The following is a 20,501-nucleotide window of genomic DNA, read 5'->3' as shown; positions in this document are numbered from 1 at the left end:
CTGGCATGGAGGCTTTCTGTCACATGAAACATACTGGCTCACGTGTTTGTGTGTCAGACGGTGTCTTGCAAGCATGTGCATCTTTTACGAAGGCCTTAGATTTGATCTAACATAATAACATTTTAAACCAAGTCAAACCTTATTTTGCACATAGCTGGCTGCACATGTACATATGCACAGAAACAACTAGGGCACACATTTTCTGAAAGTATCTGAATTTCACTTATTTTAGGATACCATGTGATTCTAATAAGATATTGATTTGATGCCAATCTTGATGTTGTGACAAAAGGAAATTATAATAATAATAAATATTTCCAATGCCTTAGTTTCAGAATTCAAACAACACCTTACTCATTTCCTCATTTACACATCACAAATTTGCCTAAAACACAAACACAAAACTCTGTCATCTATACAGCCAAACAAATGTCTCTGCAGGTGAGTAGTTGTTCTTATTTAGGAAGAGTATTTGAGTGAATCTCACAAAATGCTCAAGTTGTTAAACCCCAAAACCAAAAGAAAAAAGATAGAAAATGTATATATTTGCATATAAGGGAAATGTAATTCGCTATTGTTTGCATTGTGTCATTATTTTCAGGACAATAAGCACTTTTTTTTACATTCTATTATAAAAATATTGATATGCAGTGATTCTAAAATTACAATTAATCAGTTTTTAATAAATAAAAGGCTACACATGCTACATTATGTATAATACATATATGTATTTAATAATATATATATATATATTTATATATATATATATATATATATATATATATTTTATATATATATATATTTTTTTTAGAATTACATTATTATTTTTTATCATGTTACAGTAATGAGAATTGAGGGGTAAAGTGAAAAATCCTGAAAAATCTTTAAAGTCCTTAAATTAGATATTATTATACATACATTTTCTATAAAATATATTTTATTTGTAGATTAAATACTTTAAATACCTTTAAAAACTTTAAGTGTGCTGTTTAGACATTTATATTGATATAAAATATTTGATTTCACATAATAAATGAAAATGTTTAAACCATACAGCGGAGTTAAATGATTTAATTTAAACAGTAAAAAGTATACAAAACAGTAACTGTTTTCAATTTTAATTCATAAAATGATTTTAAATGCAAAATTAAACATCATGTGGCTTTAAAATGTAAACTGTAAAAACGCAGTTTTTCAAGCCAGATCGAATGTGCCAAGAATAAACATCTCGTTCTAGACAGCGTCAAAGAAACTAAAAGGGATATAAAACATAAATATGAATTCGAATGTGAGGCCTCTGTGCCCATTTAAAGGCTAAAAAATGTAAACAACATTATCAGATAAATGTCCTCATTGAATCTAAACTCACAAAGACATTATTTTTCACTCATTGCCTGTGTAGAACAACATCATCTTTCCATGGCGCATTTCCCAAAGCCTCTCCAGAATTTGATAGCAACTGTATTTCAACCAGGAAGGAAACCAAATGCGCAATGCGCTCACAGGCCAGAGCTGAATATGTCCTGAATGTTTCTGTGCTCTGCTCTTCTGTTGTGCCCAACTCTCTCTCTCTCTCTCTCTCTCTCTCTCTCTCTCTCTCTCTCTCTCTCTCTCTCTCTCTCTCTCTCTCTCTCTCTCTCTCTCTCTCTCTCTCTCTCTCTCTCTCTCTCTCTCTCTCTCTCTCTTCAGGAACAAATAATTACAGTCACAGCATGTGATTTAACAGCGCAGAGATCAAATTCCACCGTGTTATAATCACTCGCTGTTCGGCTATTGCAGCAGCAAAAAAAGAGAGTGAAGCTCATGGGTGGGGGGCAGCAGAAAAGATTTGCTTTTGCTAGGTTACAGAGCAAGATCAGAATGGAAATCAAGGGAGCTCAGACCGATTTAGAGAAAGCAGGCGTGACGCACAGGTGGTTCGTCACTATGAGAAATATTCCTTGAAGCAAAGCAGGCTGAAAATAAACATTTTGTGTTTTTGAGATAAGCTACACTCTATTTTTGGAAAAGCTTTTCCGTGAGAGCAATTCTGAAGATGGAAATAGTGAGCGCACAGTAGAGCGTATAAAGCTGAAGGAATGTGTGAGATCCAAGCATGACTTCGCACTGCATGCTTTGAGTATGAGCCAAAACAGATGGAACAGACCCAATAAAGGTTTAGCCCAACACTGTCCCCATTCACCACATGCAAACACACTTACATACACACACCTAGCAAGTCCTATAAGTTCACTATAGCTCTATAGCCTTGTTGCCTACTGCCTACATAGGCTGTTCCCTTCTACAGGTCAAGGAACTGTAACCGAGCTGTATCAAAAGGTCACACTTAACTCCCATCTAAGCCACAGGAGATTATGCCCACGGAAATAATTTCGTTTAACACTTCGCAGCAACACAAGTTCAACAGCCAGTAGCAAAAGAGAACATTATGTGACATTCAAGTACAAATACTTTTATTAACAAAACAACCATCAATAATAGATTAGGATGAATTCGGACTATTTTAATTTTGATTTAGATGTTTAAATCCCAGAAATCTGGACCTTATGCCAAATTATTTCAATCACAACCCACCACTTAAAATAGTAGGCTACAGGTTATACCAGTTCTTTGAAAAGAGAAAGAAGCAACTGGACCACAACCTCATCTTAAAGGGTTAGTTCACCCAAAAATTCTGTCATTAATTAGTCAACCTTATGTTGTTCCAAACCTGTAAGACTTTCATTCATCTTGGGAACACAAATTAAAATATTTTTTAAATTAAATTTGAATAGATCTATGTCCCTCCATTTACAGCTGTGCAACTACGACTTTGACGCTTCAAAAAGTTCATAAAGAGATTGTAAAACTAATTCATATGAATTGAGCGGTTTAGCCCAAATTTTATGAAGACACGATCGCTTTATATGATGAACAGATTTTTTTTAGGCTTTTATTCACATATAAACATTAGTCAAGCATGTTCGCTCAACGTGTGAGAACCAATGAGGTTCATTCTTGTGTTATGCAGCACATTTGAGCTTCCTCATGAACCAGTGATGTACATTCTTGTGTTACGTCGCACGTTTGAGCTTCCGCAGGTCCAATGAGCTTCATTCTTGTGTTACGCAGTGCGTTTGAGCTTCCGCAGGAACCAATGAGGTTCATTCTTGTGTTACGCAGCACCTTTGAGCTTCTGCAAGAACCAATGAGGTTCATTCATGTGTTACGCAGCACATTTGATCTTCCGCAAGAACCAATGAGCTTCATTCTCGTGTGTTACGCAGCACGTTTGAGCTTCTGCAAGAACCAATGAGGTTCATTCTTGTGTTACGCAGCAAGTTTGAGCTTTTGCAAGAACCAAAGAGGATCATTCTTGTTTTACGCAGCACATTTGAGCTTCTGCAAGAACCAATGAGGTTCATTCATGTGTTATGCAGCACGTTTGATCTTCCGCAAGAACCAATGAGGTTCATTCTTGTGTTACGCAGCAAGTTTGAGCTTTTGCAAGAACCAAAGAGGATCATTCTTGTTTTACGCAGCACATTTGAGCTTCTGCAAGAACCAATGAGGTTCATTCATGTGTTATGCAGCACGTTTGATCTTCCGCAAGAACCAATGAGGTTCATTCTTGTGTTACGCAGCACGTTTGAGCTTCCGCAGGAACCAATGAGCTTCATTCTTGTGTTACGCAGTGCGTTTGAGCTTCAGCAGGAAACAATGAGCTTCATTCTTGTGTTACGCAGCACGTTTGAGCTTCCGCAAGAACCAATGAGGTTCATTCTCATGTTACGCTGCACGTTTGAGCTTCTGCAAGAACCAATGAGGTTCATTCTCATGTTACGCTGCACGTTTGAGCTTCTGCAAGAACCAATACGGTTCATTCTTGTGTTACGCAGCACGCTTGGGCTTCCACAACAACCAATGAGGTTCATTCTTGTCTTACGCAGCATGTTTGAGCTTCTGCAAGAACCAATGAGGTTCATTCTTGTTTCACGCAGCAAGTTTGAGCTTCTTCAAGAACCAATGAGGTTCATTATTCTGTTACGCAGCACGTTTGATATTCTGCAAGAACCAATGAGGTTCATTCTTGTGTTACGCAGCACATTCGAGCTTCCACAAGAACCAATGAGGTTAATTCTCATGTTATGTAGCACGTTTGAGCTTCCGCAAGAACCAGTGAGGTTCATTCTTGTGTTACGCAGCACATTTGAGCTTCTGCAAGAACCAATGAGGTTCATTCTTTTTTCACGCTACAAGTTTGAGCTTCTTCAAGAACCAATGAGGTTCATTCTCATGTTATGCAGCACGTTTGAGCTTCTGCAAGAACCAATGAGGTTAATTCTTGTGTTACACAGCACATTTGAGCTTCCACAAGAACCAATGAGGTTAATTCTAGTGTTACGCAGCACGTTTGAGCTTCCGCAAGAACCAATGAGGTTCATTCTTGTTTTACGCAGCACATTTGAGCTTCGGCAAGAACCAATGAGGTTCATTCTTGTGTTACGCAGCACATTTGAGCTTCTGCAAGAACCAATGAGGTTCATTCTTGTTTTACGCAGCACATTTGAGCTTCTGCAAGAACCAATGAGGTTCATTCTTGTGTAACGCAGTACATTTGAGCTTCTGCAAGAACCTATGAGGTTAATTCTCATGTTACGCAGCACGTTTGAGCTTCTGCAAGAACCAATGAGGTTCATTCTTGTGTTACGCAGCACATTTGAGCTTCTGCAAGAACCAATGAGGTTCATTCTTTTTTCACGCTACAAGTTTGAGCTTCTTCAAGAACCAATGAGGTTCATTCTCATGTTATGCAGCACCTTTGAGCTTCTGCAAGAACCAATGAGGTTCATTCTTGTGTTATGCAGCACATTTGATCTCCCGCAAGAACCAATGAGGTTCATTCTCATGTTACGCTGAACGTTTGAACTTCTGCAAGAACCAATACGGTTCATTCTTGTGTTACGCAGCACACTTGGGCTTCCACAACAACCAATGAGGTTCATTCTTGTCTTACGCAGCATGTTTGAGCTTCTGCAAGAACCAATGAGGTTCATTCTTGTTTCACGCAGCAAGTTTGAGCTTCTTCAAGAACCAATGAGGTTCATTATTCTGTTACGCAGCACGTTTGATATTCTGCAAGAATCAATGAGGTTCATTCTTGTGTTACGCAGCACATTTGAGCTTCCACAAGAACCAATGAGGTTAATTCTCATGTTATGCAGCACATTTGAGCTTCCGCAAGAACCAGTGAGGTTCATTCTTGTGTTACGCAGCACATTTGAGCTTCCGCAAGAACCAGTGAGGTTCATTCTTGTGTTACGCAGCACATTTGAGCTTCTGCAAGAACCAATGAGGTTCAGTCTTTTTTCACGCTACAAGTTTGAGCTTCTTCAAGAACCAATGAGGTTCATTCTCATGTTATGCAGCACGTTTGAGCTTCTGCAAGAACCAATGAGGTTAATTCTTGTGTTACACAGCACATTTGAGCTTCCACAAGAACCAATGAGGTTAATTCTCGTGTTACGCAGCACGTTTGAGCTTCCGCAAGAACCAATGAGGTTCATTCTTGTTTTACGCAGCACATTTGAGCTTCTGCAAGAACCAATGAGGTTCATTCTTGTGTTACGCAGCACATTTGAGCTTCTGCAAGAACCAATGAGGTTCATTCTTGTTTTACGCAGCACATTTGAGCTTCTGCAAGAACCAATGAGGTTCATTGTTGTGTTACGCAGCACATTTGAGCTTCTGCAAGAACCAATGAGGTTCATTCTTGTGTAACGCAGTACATTTGAGCTTCTGCAAGAACCTATGAGGTTAATTCTCATGTTGCGCAGCACGTTTGAGCTTCCGCAAGAACCAGTGTTGTTCATTCTTGTGTTACGCAGCACGTTTGAGCTTCCGGAAAAACCAATGAGGTTTGTTCTCGCGGGTCAAGCAGGTTCCGTTGAGCTTCTGTTTATGTTCGCTGATTAATGTTTATATGTGAATAAAAGCCTAAATTAAATCTGTTCATTATTTTAAATGATCTCTTCAGAAAATCTGGATATACTCTTTTATGCGACAAAGTGGTAGTTGAGTAGCTGTCAATGGAGGGAGAGAAAGCTCTCAGATTTCATCTTCAATTGTGTTTCATCTTCAAAGATGAACTTAAGTCTTGGAACGAGGAAATTAATTTTAGGGTTTTTTTTAGGGTAATTTTTATGGACTAAAAACAGCTCACACACTCACTCTCTTGGACAAAAGAGTTATGTCCCTTGATATGGGACTTCAGGGTCACAACACCAGAAGTTAGGGAAAAGAAGTCATTACAAAGGAAATTACACATCCTACCCAACTTCGGGCAATTTATAGGGCAAAACAAATAAGTATGCCCACCCTACGCACGATTCTTATTTATTCACATGGTCACAGAACCAATTTGGAACACTCTACATGGGCAGCAGCATAAAGTGCACAGAAGACTATACTGAAGTTTGACCTTAGCATGTTGCTCAGCTAACAGGATGTCACAAGCATAAAAACAGGCATGAAGCATTTTTCATAGTCAACTTTTTTCTCTTCTCTTCAGCCATCTTAGATTGATGCTTACCGAAACTGTCTCAGTGTATTCTGGGATTGCCTTTCACAGAAGTTACATGTGATGCTGCCTGCTGTTTATTCTCAGAACATGTCTTGGTCTTCCCCACTGAAGTGGCTGGTGTGGTGGGTATCTGTAAATATGTCAGTGTGTGTTTAAGTATTGTTTGGCAGTGTTGTTGCTGGAACAGTGTAAATAACACTCCCACTCCAGTCACTTTTATCCCCTAACTCACTCTTCGTGATGACAGAACCAACAGTCTCTATCTGTTACAGGCTGTCAGCCAGCCAATCTTGACAGGAATGTGAAGGGAGGAAGGGAAGGAATGGGTTTGGGGTCGCACATTAGCTATGGGACACTGTAGTCTGCAAATGCACTTGAGAATGCTGGAGTGGTGAGCAAAAAAGCCACCTCAGCAAAATTTGCTAATTCTTCCCCGTATTTCACGCTAGATGCAAGCAGTGGGCGCATAAAAGGAAAATGAACTGCCTAAAGGGATAGTTCACTCTAAAATGAAAATTAAGTAATCAATATCAATGATACAAATGTAAAAGAAGAAAAAAAAACTTGAAAGCAATTCAAATGTTGACATATCTTACTGAGATGTGATTTTATATTGTTTATACTCTTTGTTATGTTTATAAATGGACCACCGTGAACATAGACAAGTTGTGAACCTGATTTGTTTTCAGACAGTTGAACATAACTTTCCAAAAAAGTCCAAGTCCAACAGTATTTCCAAGTCTGTATGTCTACATAAAGTATATTGGAGTGTTTGAGATGCTCCTCAAGTTTACTACTAGTGGACCTATGTATGTAATCCAGCACCTTCATTTCTTAAAGCCTTGGTTGTCTTTTCTTTAGCAGCTCTATATGTGACCCTGGATGACAAAACCAGTCATATGGGTATTTTTTTTTTTGAAATTGAGATTTATACATCACATGAAAGCTGAATAAATAACCTTTCCATTGATGTATGGTTTGTTAGGATAGGACAATATTTGTCCGAGATACAACTATTTGAAAATCTGGAATTTGAAGGTGCAAAAAAATTGAAACATTGAGAAAATCACCTTTAAAGTTGTCCTTTTATGTTCGCGATTGTGCTGCATTCACTCACAAAAATAAATGTTTTATACATTTACGGTATAGAAATTTACAAAATATCTTCATGGAACATGATCTTTACTTAATATCCTAATTATTTTTGGCATAAAAGAAAAATTGATCATTTTGACCCATACAATGTATTGTTGGCTATTGCCACAAATATACCCATGCTACTTAAGACTGGTTTTGTGATCCAGGGTCACATATGGGAACCAGGTCATTCTGCTCTTTGACTCGCCATCTTTTGTTTGCTTTTATTTTATATTTCCTTCCTGCCACTCTATAAAAAAAAAATTCCAAGTCACCATCCGAGCATGGTATTTTTGTTGCTATTTTCTTCGAGGGAGAATGATTGTGTTTCACTTTGGAGGGCATTCACCCTTCCCCAGGGTTTCCCATTTATGGTTAAAGTCACACCATGAGTGTGTATCACCCCTCTCTACAGGAAAACCAAAAATCTGAGTTTATGCAATGTGAATTTGGCCATTTGTGTGCTCTAGTGTCATTAATGGTTCTTGTTATGGCTTTTTCAAAACCGCTAAACCTATGTACCAAACTTTGCCTTGTAACTTACAACTAAATTATTGTGCTATGGACATGTCCATCATGCGTTTTGTTTAGAGGAGGTGGGTGATTACTTTTTATTGTTAACCGACTGAACCATAAAATGCCACACACACAAAAAAAACATTCATTTATAATGAAGGAGAGAGGGTAGACACATTTAGAGACCAAAAGTCTCATTTGACTTTGTAAAAATCTAGTTTGTTGCTATAATTCAATGTAATTCATTACAATACAACTTTATAAAGTCTGTTAAAGTTTGGACATCAGCACAAGACAAAATATTGCCTACTTGTTCTCAGGTAGAAGCTGCTTTTCAGGAACAAACTGGAACAATGCCTGTCAATAAATCTATGGCATGGGTTCATCCATGAGGGATGCTGTGGGTTAGTGTGTAAAGGGGGTTTCTTGGGAAACATCTGGAGCTAAATTCCATGAAACACTCAAATGAGGTTTTGGCTATTTCAAAGTCAGCAGGGAGCACATCCCTCAACCTTTTATCTTAGAGAGAGAAAGAGAGGGAGGGAGAGAAAGATACAGATGGGGGCAAAATGAAAGGGTGCAGGATGGAAAAAACAAAGGCAGAAGGGAGGAGGATGGGATCTGGTAGGGAGCATCTTGCGGTAATGTTGGGCCTAAAACAGACTCAATGCAAGTATGGGAATTCAAATGCTTTTATAAAGTGTGAAATCAAGCTAACATGTGCAATGTATTATGCAATACTTGAACATGTTGCATTCACATCCACATGGGGCACTATAGTTTTTTGTTTAAATAAATAAATACTTTTATTCAGCAATGATGATTTAAATTGATCAAAAGTGACAGTAAAGACATTTATAGTGTTACAAAATATTTATATTTAAAATAAATGCTGTTCTTTTGAACTTTCTATTTATCAAAGAATCCTAAAATAAATTGTATCATGCATGGTTTCCCCCAAAATTATTAAGCAGCACAACTGTTTTTAACACTGATAATAGTAAGAAATGTTTCTTAAGCAGCAAATTCAGAATATTAGACTGATTTTTGAAGGATCCCTTGATTTCAGGACACTGAAGACTGGAGTAATGATGCTGAATGTCAAAATACATTCAAATAGAAAACAGTTATTTAATATTGCAATAATATACAGAGCCCCTAAAGGGACACTGTCATGAAAAAAAAAAAGAGATGGGAGGAAAAATGATATGTTAATGCTTTTGCGTTCTCTCGCAAATATTTTGTGTTCCCCCAAGAAACTTTCTGGAATATTATAACCTTAAATTAGATTTTACTCATAAACTAATTGATGAAAACATTATCATTTTGAAAAGCAAAGACTTTCACTGTTGTGATAATGTCAGACTCTAAGGTCCTGGTCACCTATCGCACATCAGTAATAAAAAAGTGAAAGGAGTAAAAAGAGTGAAGGTGATGGAGCATTTGACCTTATTAAACCTTTCTATACAGATACCCACATTTATGCTCAGCCCATCGTCATAACTATTTATGTAGCTGAAGTTTAAAAGTAGACTACTGGACAAACCAAATAAGAATGTTACGACACGACATGTCAAATCCACTTCGCTTTCCATATGTATATCCCTCAGAGGCCAGTTCAGCAACAGGTCCCGGCTGTGGGGATGTTTTAGGGGCGCCGGTTCCTGGAAATGATATGCAGGACGTACTCTTCTGCTGTGAACTATAACAATGGTAGGATCCTCAATGAAGGATGTTCTGTGTTGTCCATGGAAAATTCAGGAACCCAAAAACACGGCTCAAGAGCTGATGGGGTTCAATATTATTCAGTGCGAAACACAGAGAACATTTTAGTGTCGTTGAAAATTGAAAGTGCATTCATTCATTCATTCATTCATTCATTCAATCGATCATTTAAGCATTCATTCATTCATTCATTCATTTATGCTTTCATTTATTCATTTATGCATTTATTCATTCATGGATTCATTCATTTATGCATTCATTCATTTATGCATTCATTCATTTATGCATTTATTTATTCATTCATTCATGCATGCATTCATTCAGTCATGCATTCGTTCATTCAGTCATTTAAGCATTAATTCATTTATGCAATCATTCATGCATTCATTCGTTCATTCATTCATTCATGCATCTATTCATTAATCCATTCATTCATGTCTTAATTCATTTATTTATTTGTTCATTCAATTAATTCATTCACTGATTTATTTATTTATTCATTCATTCATGCATTCATTAATTTATGCATTCACTCATTCATTGAACTGAACTGAATCAACACGAAATTGACTTGAGCTGAAAAAATTACACTATTGCCTTCAAGAGCTGCTTTATGGAAGAAATGAATGTGTGTTATATTTGATGACGTTTGCATCAGTGATTCTGTTTATTACTGTGGAGCTGCTTTCAAACAATCTGTATTAAGCGCTATAGAAATAAAGGTGACCTTACTAATTTGTTAGTGAGTAGAAAAATTCACTGATTCTCATCAGATTCCAATAATGGTGTAGTTTACTCTGAGCAAATTTAACACATTTTACCATTCCTTCAATCATTCTGAAGATACTCAATCCCTCAAAATCATCACAATAAAATATGAAACATGAAGATTCAGATTATAGTAACACCAATGACCTTGTCGCTATTCAGCTTGTAGGCACCCTATCAATATTATTGTCACGTCAAAATCTTGGAACTAGAGTGTTTCAGCTTCAAATAAATCCTGGAGAAATGCTCATTCGTCATTGTGCTGTGTGCATGACAAAATTGGCTTGGAAATTTATGATTTTATCAGTATTGGATCCGGAGTTGCTAAATTCTTGATAATTATGTGTAACGATCGACTGCTATTAATGAAAACAAAACAATTTGGCCACAATAAAAGCAGCTAAATGCAAACACACAAATGAATCACTGTGGAAAGCTGGATCTAATGATCGAGTGGAGAAGGACGACTCATCTGGGGGCGATAAAAACTTGATTACTTTTTATTAGATTTTCTTTTTTTATTAAAATGCATTCCACTCGGAGTACTTCTTACACATGATTTATTCGGTCATACTGTTCATGAGAAGAATTAAGGGCGGAGGAAGATATACAGTGAGATTCATCAAAATGTGGTAATATGCATGTTAGTTACACATTCTTCCTAAATCCAAAACCTCAGCACCAAAAGCCCTTAGAAAAAAATGTCTATCTTGTTAAATGGTTATTCAGCCATGGTTGCAAACAACCAGTGTTGTTGAACTAATGATGGCGATGGGGATGTAGTCACACAGCAAGTGCTCAGGGTTGTACAGTTCAATGGTCTGCATCATGTACCCTCACTGACCTTCTTTTTCTTTCTCTTTTTTCGCATGCAAATATTTCACACTCCTTCCTAAACCTGAATTTATTAACTCTAAGCAAATAAACATGATTAATGGACATGCACACAAGCAGACATGCACACACATTTGGACTCCAAATTTAGCAAATCTTAGAATTAAAGTGATGTATGTCATGTCTTCCAAACGTTTGACTTTCTTCTTTTTTTTTCGCGGAACACACACAAGAAGATGTTTTGATTGAAGAATGCTAATGATGCTCTTCTTTTATGCTACCACTCAAAGGGTTTGGGTCAGTACGTTTTTTTTTAAAGAAATTAACATTTATTCAGCAAGAATGTATAAACTGATCAAAATGGAGAGTAAAGACATTTAGGTAACACTTTAAAATAAGGTTCATTAGTTAAACATTAGTTAACTACCTTAGTTAACATGAACTAAGAATGAAGAATACTTCTTCAGCATTTATGGTAACAATTTATTTTACAGTGTCCTTGTTACATGTACTTACCATAGTAATAACAGTAAATTATGCATAATTGCATGCAATAACTAACTTAATATTACTCAGTACTTAAAAATATAATTACACTGTAACAAAGACACCTTAAAATAAAAAGTAACCACATTTATATTAATTTCAACAATTACTAATACGTTATTAAAATCAAAGGTTGTATGTGTTAACATTAGTTCATGCACTGTGAACTAACAGGAACAAACAATGAACAGCTGTATTTTTTATTAACTAACATTAACAAATATGAATAAATACTGTTACTCTACATCACTACATCAGTACCACTACATCAGGGCTAAACGAACAGTTCCACAGAACTGCGCAGCAACACCTCTCAAGATCAACTTCCTGTTGGTTACATCTCTGCAAAAAGTGCACATGAAAGCATTTGAGTTAATAGCATGTATGTGTGTCCGTGTGTCTATTAAAAATGGCAGGGTGTGTATCTGAGGGCAAGTATCTGCGTACAAGTGGAAGAGACAGCCTGTGGTGTGTGTAGAGTTAAGGAGCGTGGGTGTGCACGTCTGGGTCTGGTTTGGGCTTTTCTGAAGCGATTTGTAATGATATGCTGCTCTGTCTGTACAACGTGTATTTGTGCCCCAGTGAGACATGGAGAACATACTCTCATTAAGTTAAAAGGATGGCGTCCAACCACAACGACTTTAGGGCAAACGCACACACACATGCCAGTCCACTGGCCAGCACAAATTCAAATGGGATTGCCGGCACAGACACACAAACACACTTATTGCCAGTGCCATAAAAAGCAGAGAATTTGGACAAATAACATTTCCACCATCATATTAGGGTTACTTGAAAGAGACTGAATAGAACTACAGGACTGAAAGAAAATCAGTATGTTGAGTTTCAGAGAGCTACTTTTTTTATGGGATTTTCATCATCGAGATTCAAATCAATTATATTATGTTCCACATTTTAAGGATTCAGATTTCACTCTTTTATGAATAAAATTCATATCACAGATTCATTACATTTATTTCAATAATGAATATATTACTTATCTTCCCAAATGCTGCTGGCATTGACTTTTCTAGGCATTATTCATACTACTATTGATTATATATGTATGTGCTTGTAATCGCATGTACGATTTTCACACGTCATATGGTGTGACATAGGTCCTGTAGTCCATGGGTATCAGGAGATCGAATCGGCCAATCAGAGGGCCTTGAATAAAACAGATCCAATCTGTTAGTCAGCCCACTGTGGCGAAAGTAATGGTGATGTTCCTCCACACACACACACACACACACACACACACATACACACACACACACACACACACACAAACACGCACGCACGCACGCACGCACACACACACACACACACACACACACACACACACACACACATTTTCCATGTTTTATGGGGACTCTCTATGGACGTAATGATTTTTATACTGTACAACTGTGTATTCTATTCTCTTACACTAACCCTAGCATCACAGAAAACGGCAGTGTGATTAGTGAGATTTATAAGCTGATTTTCTCATGGGGACTGAAAAAATTTCCCTATAAGGTCAAATATACTGGTATTACTATTCTTGTGGGAACATTTGGTCCTAATAACGTATGGAATACCAGGGGATACACACACACACACACACACACACAACACACACACACACACACACACACACACACACACACACACACACACACACACACACACACACACACACACACACACACACACACACACATACACACTTCACTCTGTTATATACAGTTGCTCTCTCCTTTAACAGAATGAAAAATTCAACTAGCATTTGCTGCAACAATACATCTATTGTAATTCGCATAGTTTTTTCATTCTAAAATAAAATAATATTGACCATTTTTGCAATTCGAGTCTCATTGTCAGAGCTTAAAACATAAATACAGTATATGTATTACAATAAAGTAATTTGTAGATATCCTGATTACAATCGAACAACAGAAAACTTGTGATATTAAAATACTATTCTGTCTCAAAAAATACTATTTTTGTCCCAGAAAATCTTGATGACACTGATGTTTACAAAAATTCTGTCCAATCAAATTCTCCATACAGTGAGGCTGTCCACTTCCAGGGCTCTCTCCATCGAAGTGAGTAGTGATGCTAACTAGGAAAATGCCCAAATAGTTTATGCTAGTGAACTACTTGTGTACACTAACATAACAGAGAGAAAGTGTGTCAGGAAAAGTGAGTTGGAGTGAATGTGCGCTATTTTTTAATGTGTTACAATCAATGCAAATGTAATTTCCTTCCGCTGTTTGCAAACCCGCATGGCTGTTCATTGAGTACTAATGAAGAACATGTCTGTAATGCGTAGGCATTAATGCACACCGAACAAGAATACTTACCATATATGTTTTCACAATCCATTTGTGGAAGGAATTTGTTCAGTTAAAATTCAAAGCTGCTGTTGAAGTCACGTCACTGGATGACCAAATGAAACGCTTAGACGTCAGACCAGAGATTAAACGCTCAAATTAGGATTTCTATCGCCAACTTCATAAGAGAATTTGCTTACGTACAAACACACACATCTATACTGATGCACCTGAGGTAATGTCATCTAGTGTCATGTGAGAGTTCTCTCTGTTTGTCCGAGGTCACGAAAGCTTGTGTTTGTACATCATTTCATAAACTGGGCAATGAAAGCTTTACTACTGACCCTTGACCTTTGAACTCTGGACACATTCTCCCTCTGACCTCATCTCTCTGTCACACACGCGCAAGCCTAACCTTGACTTTTTACAAATGCTGACTCCAATAAAGTGTGGATATCTGGCTACCAGACAGTAGAGCTGCCACATACTGCAGATGGCAGTTTAAAACAGTGTAATGTCACGGAGACCGATTTAGTGTCATGGGACAAACCTTTATAGCATCTCACTTTACCGTCTGCATCCAGACCCTCCTCGCTGTGATTTATGATATTATGATTCATGAGGTTTCAGTATATGAAGTGATTTATAAATCGGGCTCAATTAAATAATGCAGATTTTTTTTAACCTCATTTAACTTTCAGAAACACAAGTAATGCTTCTCATTGCAACTATTACCCTAATATGGTAATCATTATGATCACAAACTGTAATCAGACCTTACATGTTGTTCATTAAAACTACTGAACTGAAAAGCCTATGATGTTTACTTGCATACCACATAACCTGTATTATCGTATAGCTGTATATTACTGCCATATGGACATTACTTTCACACACTCATCTCTGACCGATAACAGAACAATTCCTGTTTGTACCATTAAAAAAATTTCTGTAATAATTATTTTTTGTGAAGCTGCTTTAAAAAAAACGCTATGTATTGTGAAAAGTGCAATTCAAAATCAATTCATTGTTTTTACTTTATTGTTGTCACAATTATTTCATTTTTATGGACCTTTAGTATGTAATTCAGTTACCTGCTTCATGTGCTTCCTTTGTTCTAGTTCCCCGCCATTATCTGTTGCCATGGTGATTTATTTAATGAGCACAGCTGTCTTCATTTAGTTCATTATCTCTTTGTATTTTCTGAGCTGCATTACAGGCAGATTGAAATGTGGCTAGCAAACAAAAACAATCTCTAGCGTTAATTTTGATCATGGATTGTCTTGAAAAGAAAAATGGCAACATGTTTGGAACAAGTGGTGGTTTGACATCAGGTCTTTGATTTGACAATTGTCATAAGAGAAGTCACACTGCAGGACTGAGCGTCACATTTTCTTATACTGCCAAAATCTAATCGGGGGTCAAATTTGACGGTAGTGGTCATTATTTGGCTGTTGGCAAACCCAAACCTAAACTTAACAAAGTAATAACTAGTAATAAGTAGGCAAAATACATAGTAGTTAGTTAATAGTGAGAACAGGACCCTAATCCATCCAATGCAACAATGTATAATGTGTAAACATAGTATACAGTGTAGGCCTATAGCCTACTGAGCTATATGCAGTAAGTAGTAATTTAGTATTTTATTTCAAACATAGCCAACATTTTTGTGGGGGTTTAATTCATTTGTTTCTGCTTGTGTCTAGTTTTTGAAATGCAAAGAGGCTTGTTTTTTGACACTTTTATCAGAACATACACACCATCAGAATCAGTCAGGAGGAAGTGAGGCGACAAGAATTTAGAATATTTCAGGAATCTAAATGCTGTAGCAGTTATATACACAGAGGAGCTCTAACACACACACACACACACACACACACACACACACACACACACACACACACACACACACACACACACACACACACACACACACACACACACACACACACACACACACACACACACACACATTTAGAGGTAGGTGTTCTGAGAAATGCTGCTCAGAGGCTGCTTCCCTCATAAACACATGAATTCTAGGAAACTGGCACAGAATTTGGACAGTGTGCTGAGGATTTGTTTCTGTATTTCACACCTTTCATCCCCTTTTACAAAATAAGTCTGCTTAATTGTATTAAAAATGCACTTGTTGTGTACTTCAAATCTTATATCAATTAAAAAACTTGCAGGTAATAAATTATTAATGAGAGGTCGGTTAAACTTTATTCAAAGGTGTGTTTGTTAGAGTGTAGTTATACATTTAAGTACTGAGTAATATTTAGTAACTACATGTACTTACTACAGGGTTAGGAAAGATTAGGGTTTGGTTTACGGTTGGTTGGTTGCATGAAATTATGCATAATTTACTGTTATCACTAGTAACTACATATAACATGTACATGTAACAATGACACTGTAGAACAAAAGGTTACCGAACGGTCACTTAAGTAAGCGTACTTAAAGACTGTTTCATGACTGTTTCTTAACACACTTAGTGTAAGTAATAATGATTTAGAGTGTAATTTAAAGTAAAAACTTTGCCATTATCTTTTGACATGCTTTAACATGCTTTAGAAATACACTTATTTTGACGGGTTGACATGACTAACATATGTGAATACATGTGAAGTAGGCTACTTGATTTTACATTTAAAATTGTATTAAATTGCAACTTCATCATTACAAATATATTTAACTACATGACATACAAGTTTCAATAGAAATTACATTGAAGTTTATTTTTGTTTATGATAAATGTAAATTGTAGTACACTTTAGGCATATTTCACAAACTATAGAAATAATTCTGAAATATATATATATGCGCTCACACTCACTTCCTGCTTAGTGATTAGAGCTGGACATGCAACACTTTCCATCCGCAAATCACAATGGGAAATCCCCTTTCTGCCTTTGAGCTTGACACTTGCACGTTTGTATTGCAAAACATTAATCAGAATTGCACAAAGTAAAATATAGTAAAATAAAGGTAGGTCAATAGTGATTGTTACTACGGTGTAGAAGATCACTCTCTTTCTCTTACATGGTGAATGTGTGAAGCTTCTGATGTGTCAATGATGCTCATCTTTCGCCTCCACCCCTGTCCCCCTCATGCCCACTTATGTCTTTTCCTTGCCCCCTTGGCAAATGATTAGGCAACAGCTGATTTGGTAGAAGGGATTTGGTGTTCCATGAAGTCTATTTAAAAGTGCCAATGCATTGCTATCTCTTTTTCTCCCCTACCTTCTGTCTTTGCCTTTCTAACTTCTGCTATCTCTCACTTTTCTCAGCTATATTTATAATATATTTGTTTGTTGACTTGCAAACTAGAACCCGAGTTTTTATCTGTCTTTATCTCTCTACCCTGCTTCATATCCTGTCCTATCCGCCTTGCTGCTGATCGATTGCTCCTGTCTGCCTTGCTGCTGGTTTGTGTCTGTAAGCTCTGAATAGCTTTCTGTTTTGAATCTCTATTTACTATCATTCCTTTTTGTTTATATTGTTAAATATAACTTACTCATCAACATACATTAGATATAGTCTAATATTGCCTATCACATTAATCTGACATTGCTAGCTTTTATCTAAATCGTTATCAATAGTATCTCGCTAGCCTGTTAACCTGCCATCCGTGCTTGCCATCTTTTTTTCTCTCGCGCGCACTCACGCTTTATACGAGCCTATCAAACAACTGTGGTAAGTAGGATCAGTCAACAAACACGGTGAGTAATGTCTTCTCCTGTTATTGTCACTTGCACTTCGTGTCACATGTATAGCATAGCCTTCTCTGTCAGTACTAAGAGCTTTACATATGATAAATGCAGGGAGATAGTCAGGCTTACGGAGAAGATTTCAGAACTAGAGACACACATCCAAACTTTAATTGAGGATAGTAAGAGTGCAAGGGCTTTAGATACTGCTTTGGATGCGACTAGCTTAGTGAAGTCTGTACATTGTTCGGTTCTGGCTGTAGAGCCCGTGCAGTAGGGCAACTGGGTGACTGTGAGATGCTGTAGTTGCGGGACAAAACACCACTCTTCTGTTCAGATTACCATGACAATTAGATTCTCCCCACTCAGTGAAACACCCACTGAGAATCCTGTTGAAAGTGCCCTAGTTATTGGCGATTCTATTACACGGAACGTGAAAATAGAGAAACCAGCCACCATAGTCACATGTTTGCCGGGAGCCAGAGTGCCTGACATCAAAACAAATTTAAAAGTGCTGTCTAATGCTAATCGTAAATTCACTGATAATCATAATCGTAAATTATAATTTGTGAATTAGATAATCGATAATCGTAAATTCTCTTCACATCGACAATAATGATGTTCGACTTCGCCAGTCGGAGATCACTAAAATTAAGATTAAAAAGGTGTGTGAACTCTCAAGTACGATGTCAGGCACTGTAATTTGCTCTGGCTCCCTTCAAGTTCGCCGGAGTGATGAGATACTTAGTAGACTGTCCTCACTCAATGGCTGGCTTTCTAAGGGGTGTCCGCAAAATAATATAGAATTCATAGACAATTGGAAAAGTTTTTGGGGCAGACCTGACCTGTTGAAAAGAGATGGTTTTCATCCCTCCTGGGATGGTGCTGCTCTTCTCTCTAGTAATATGGCACATAGTCACATAGAGCTCAAACATAAATTGGAACTCAGGTCAGGAAGCTAAACCGACCATCTGCTAGCTGTCTCACGTCACTGAGGTCAGATAAATCCCACCACTCTTTCACCAAGATATCATCATATAGAGACATATGTGTCTGTTCCCCGAATTAGGACATACAAAAAACTCCCAAACCCATTTAAGGGTAAAAATTGAATTGATGTTGAACAAATAAAAAACAGATATAATACAAATTAATAAATGATAAAGCCTGGGTTTCTGAATATTCAATCCCTTACTTCAAAAGCACTTATTGTTAATGATATGATCACATATTATAACCTAGATGTGCTGTGTTTGACAGAAACATGGCTGAAACCAGACGATTACATTACTGTCCACCCCTCAAGATTATTGTTATAAATATGAGCTTCGTCTAAAAGGCAAAGGGGGAGGTGTTGCTGTAATTTATAGTAATATCTTCAGAATTACTGATAATAATTGTTTCAAATATAATTCTTTTGAAGTGTTGGTGCTCAATGTAACACTATCTAATGTAAATGATAAATCACATTTGAGATTTGTGCTGGCTAGTGTACAGGCCACCAGGGCACCACAGAGACTTTATCAAATAATTTGCTGATTTTCTATCAGAGTTAGTACTGGCTGCAGATAAAGTGCTAATTGTTGGGGTAAATATTCATTGTTTAATATACATGTAGATAACAAAAAAGATACATTGGGATTGGCATTTAAAGACATCCTGAACTCTTTTGGAGTTAGACAACACGTGTCAGGACCTACTCATTGTCGTAATCATACTCTAGATCTAATATTATCACATGGAATCAATGTTGATGCTGTTAGAATTCTGCAGCAGAGTGATGACACCTCAGATTGTTATCTAGTCGTGTGTATAGTTCATGTATACTTCATTTAGCCAAGGCTGCAAAGCTGACACCATGTTACGAATATGTAACCTATCACTTCTGCTACTAAAGATTGCTTTATTAATAATGTTCCTGATCAGTTTCATCTTCTCAGCATCCCAGGTAGCTTAGAATAACTCGATATTGCAACAGAAACTTTTGACTCTCTCTTTTCCAGCACTTTAGACACAGTTGCTCCTTTGCACTTAAAGAAGATTAAAGAAAATAGTCCAACGCCATGGTACAACGAGCACACTCAGGGCCTTAAGAGAGCAGCCAGAAAAATGGAGCGCAACTGGAAGAAAACAAAACTAGACTTTTTTCGCATTTCATGAAAAGAGAGCACAATTGCGTACAGAGCGGCCTTAAAACTGCTAGATCTGCTTATTTTTCAACCCTATTAGAAGAAAATTAACAAAACCCTAGGTATTTATTTGAAACAGTGGCTAAATTAAAGACAAAAAAAGCTTCAACCCCAGACGTTTCCAAGCAACACAGCAGTAATGACTTTATGAACTTCTTTACTTACAAGATTGATAATATCAGGGAGAAATTTATAACTAT

Source organism: Siphateles boraxobius, unplaced genomic scaffold, assembly GCF_051911475.1.
Source record: "Siphateles boraxobius isolate OS27281-9 unplaced genomic scaffold, OSU_SipBor_1 8, whole genome shotgun sequence".
Classification (NCBI taxonomy): domain Eukaryota; kingdom Metazoa; phylum Chordata; class Actinopteri; order Cypriniformes; family Leuciscidae; genus Siphateles; species Siphateles boraxobius.
Note: the sequence above shows the minus strand (reverse complement) of the source record.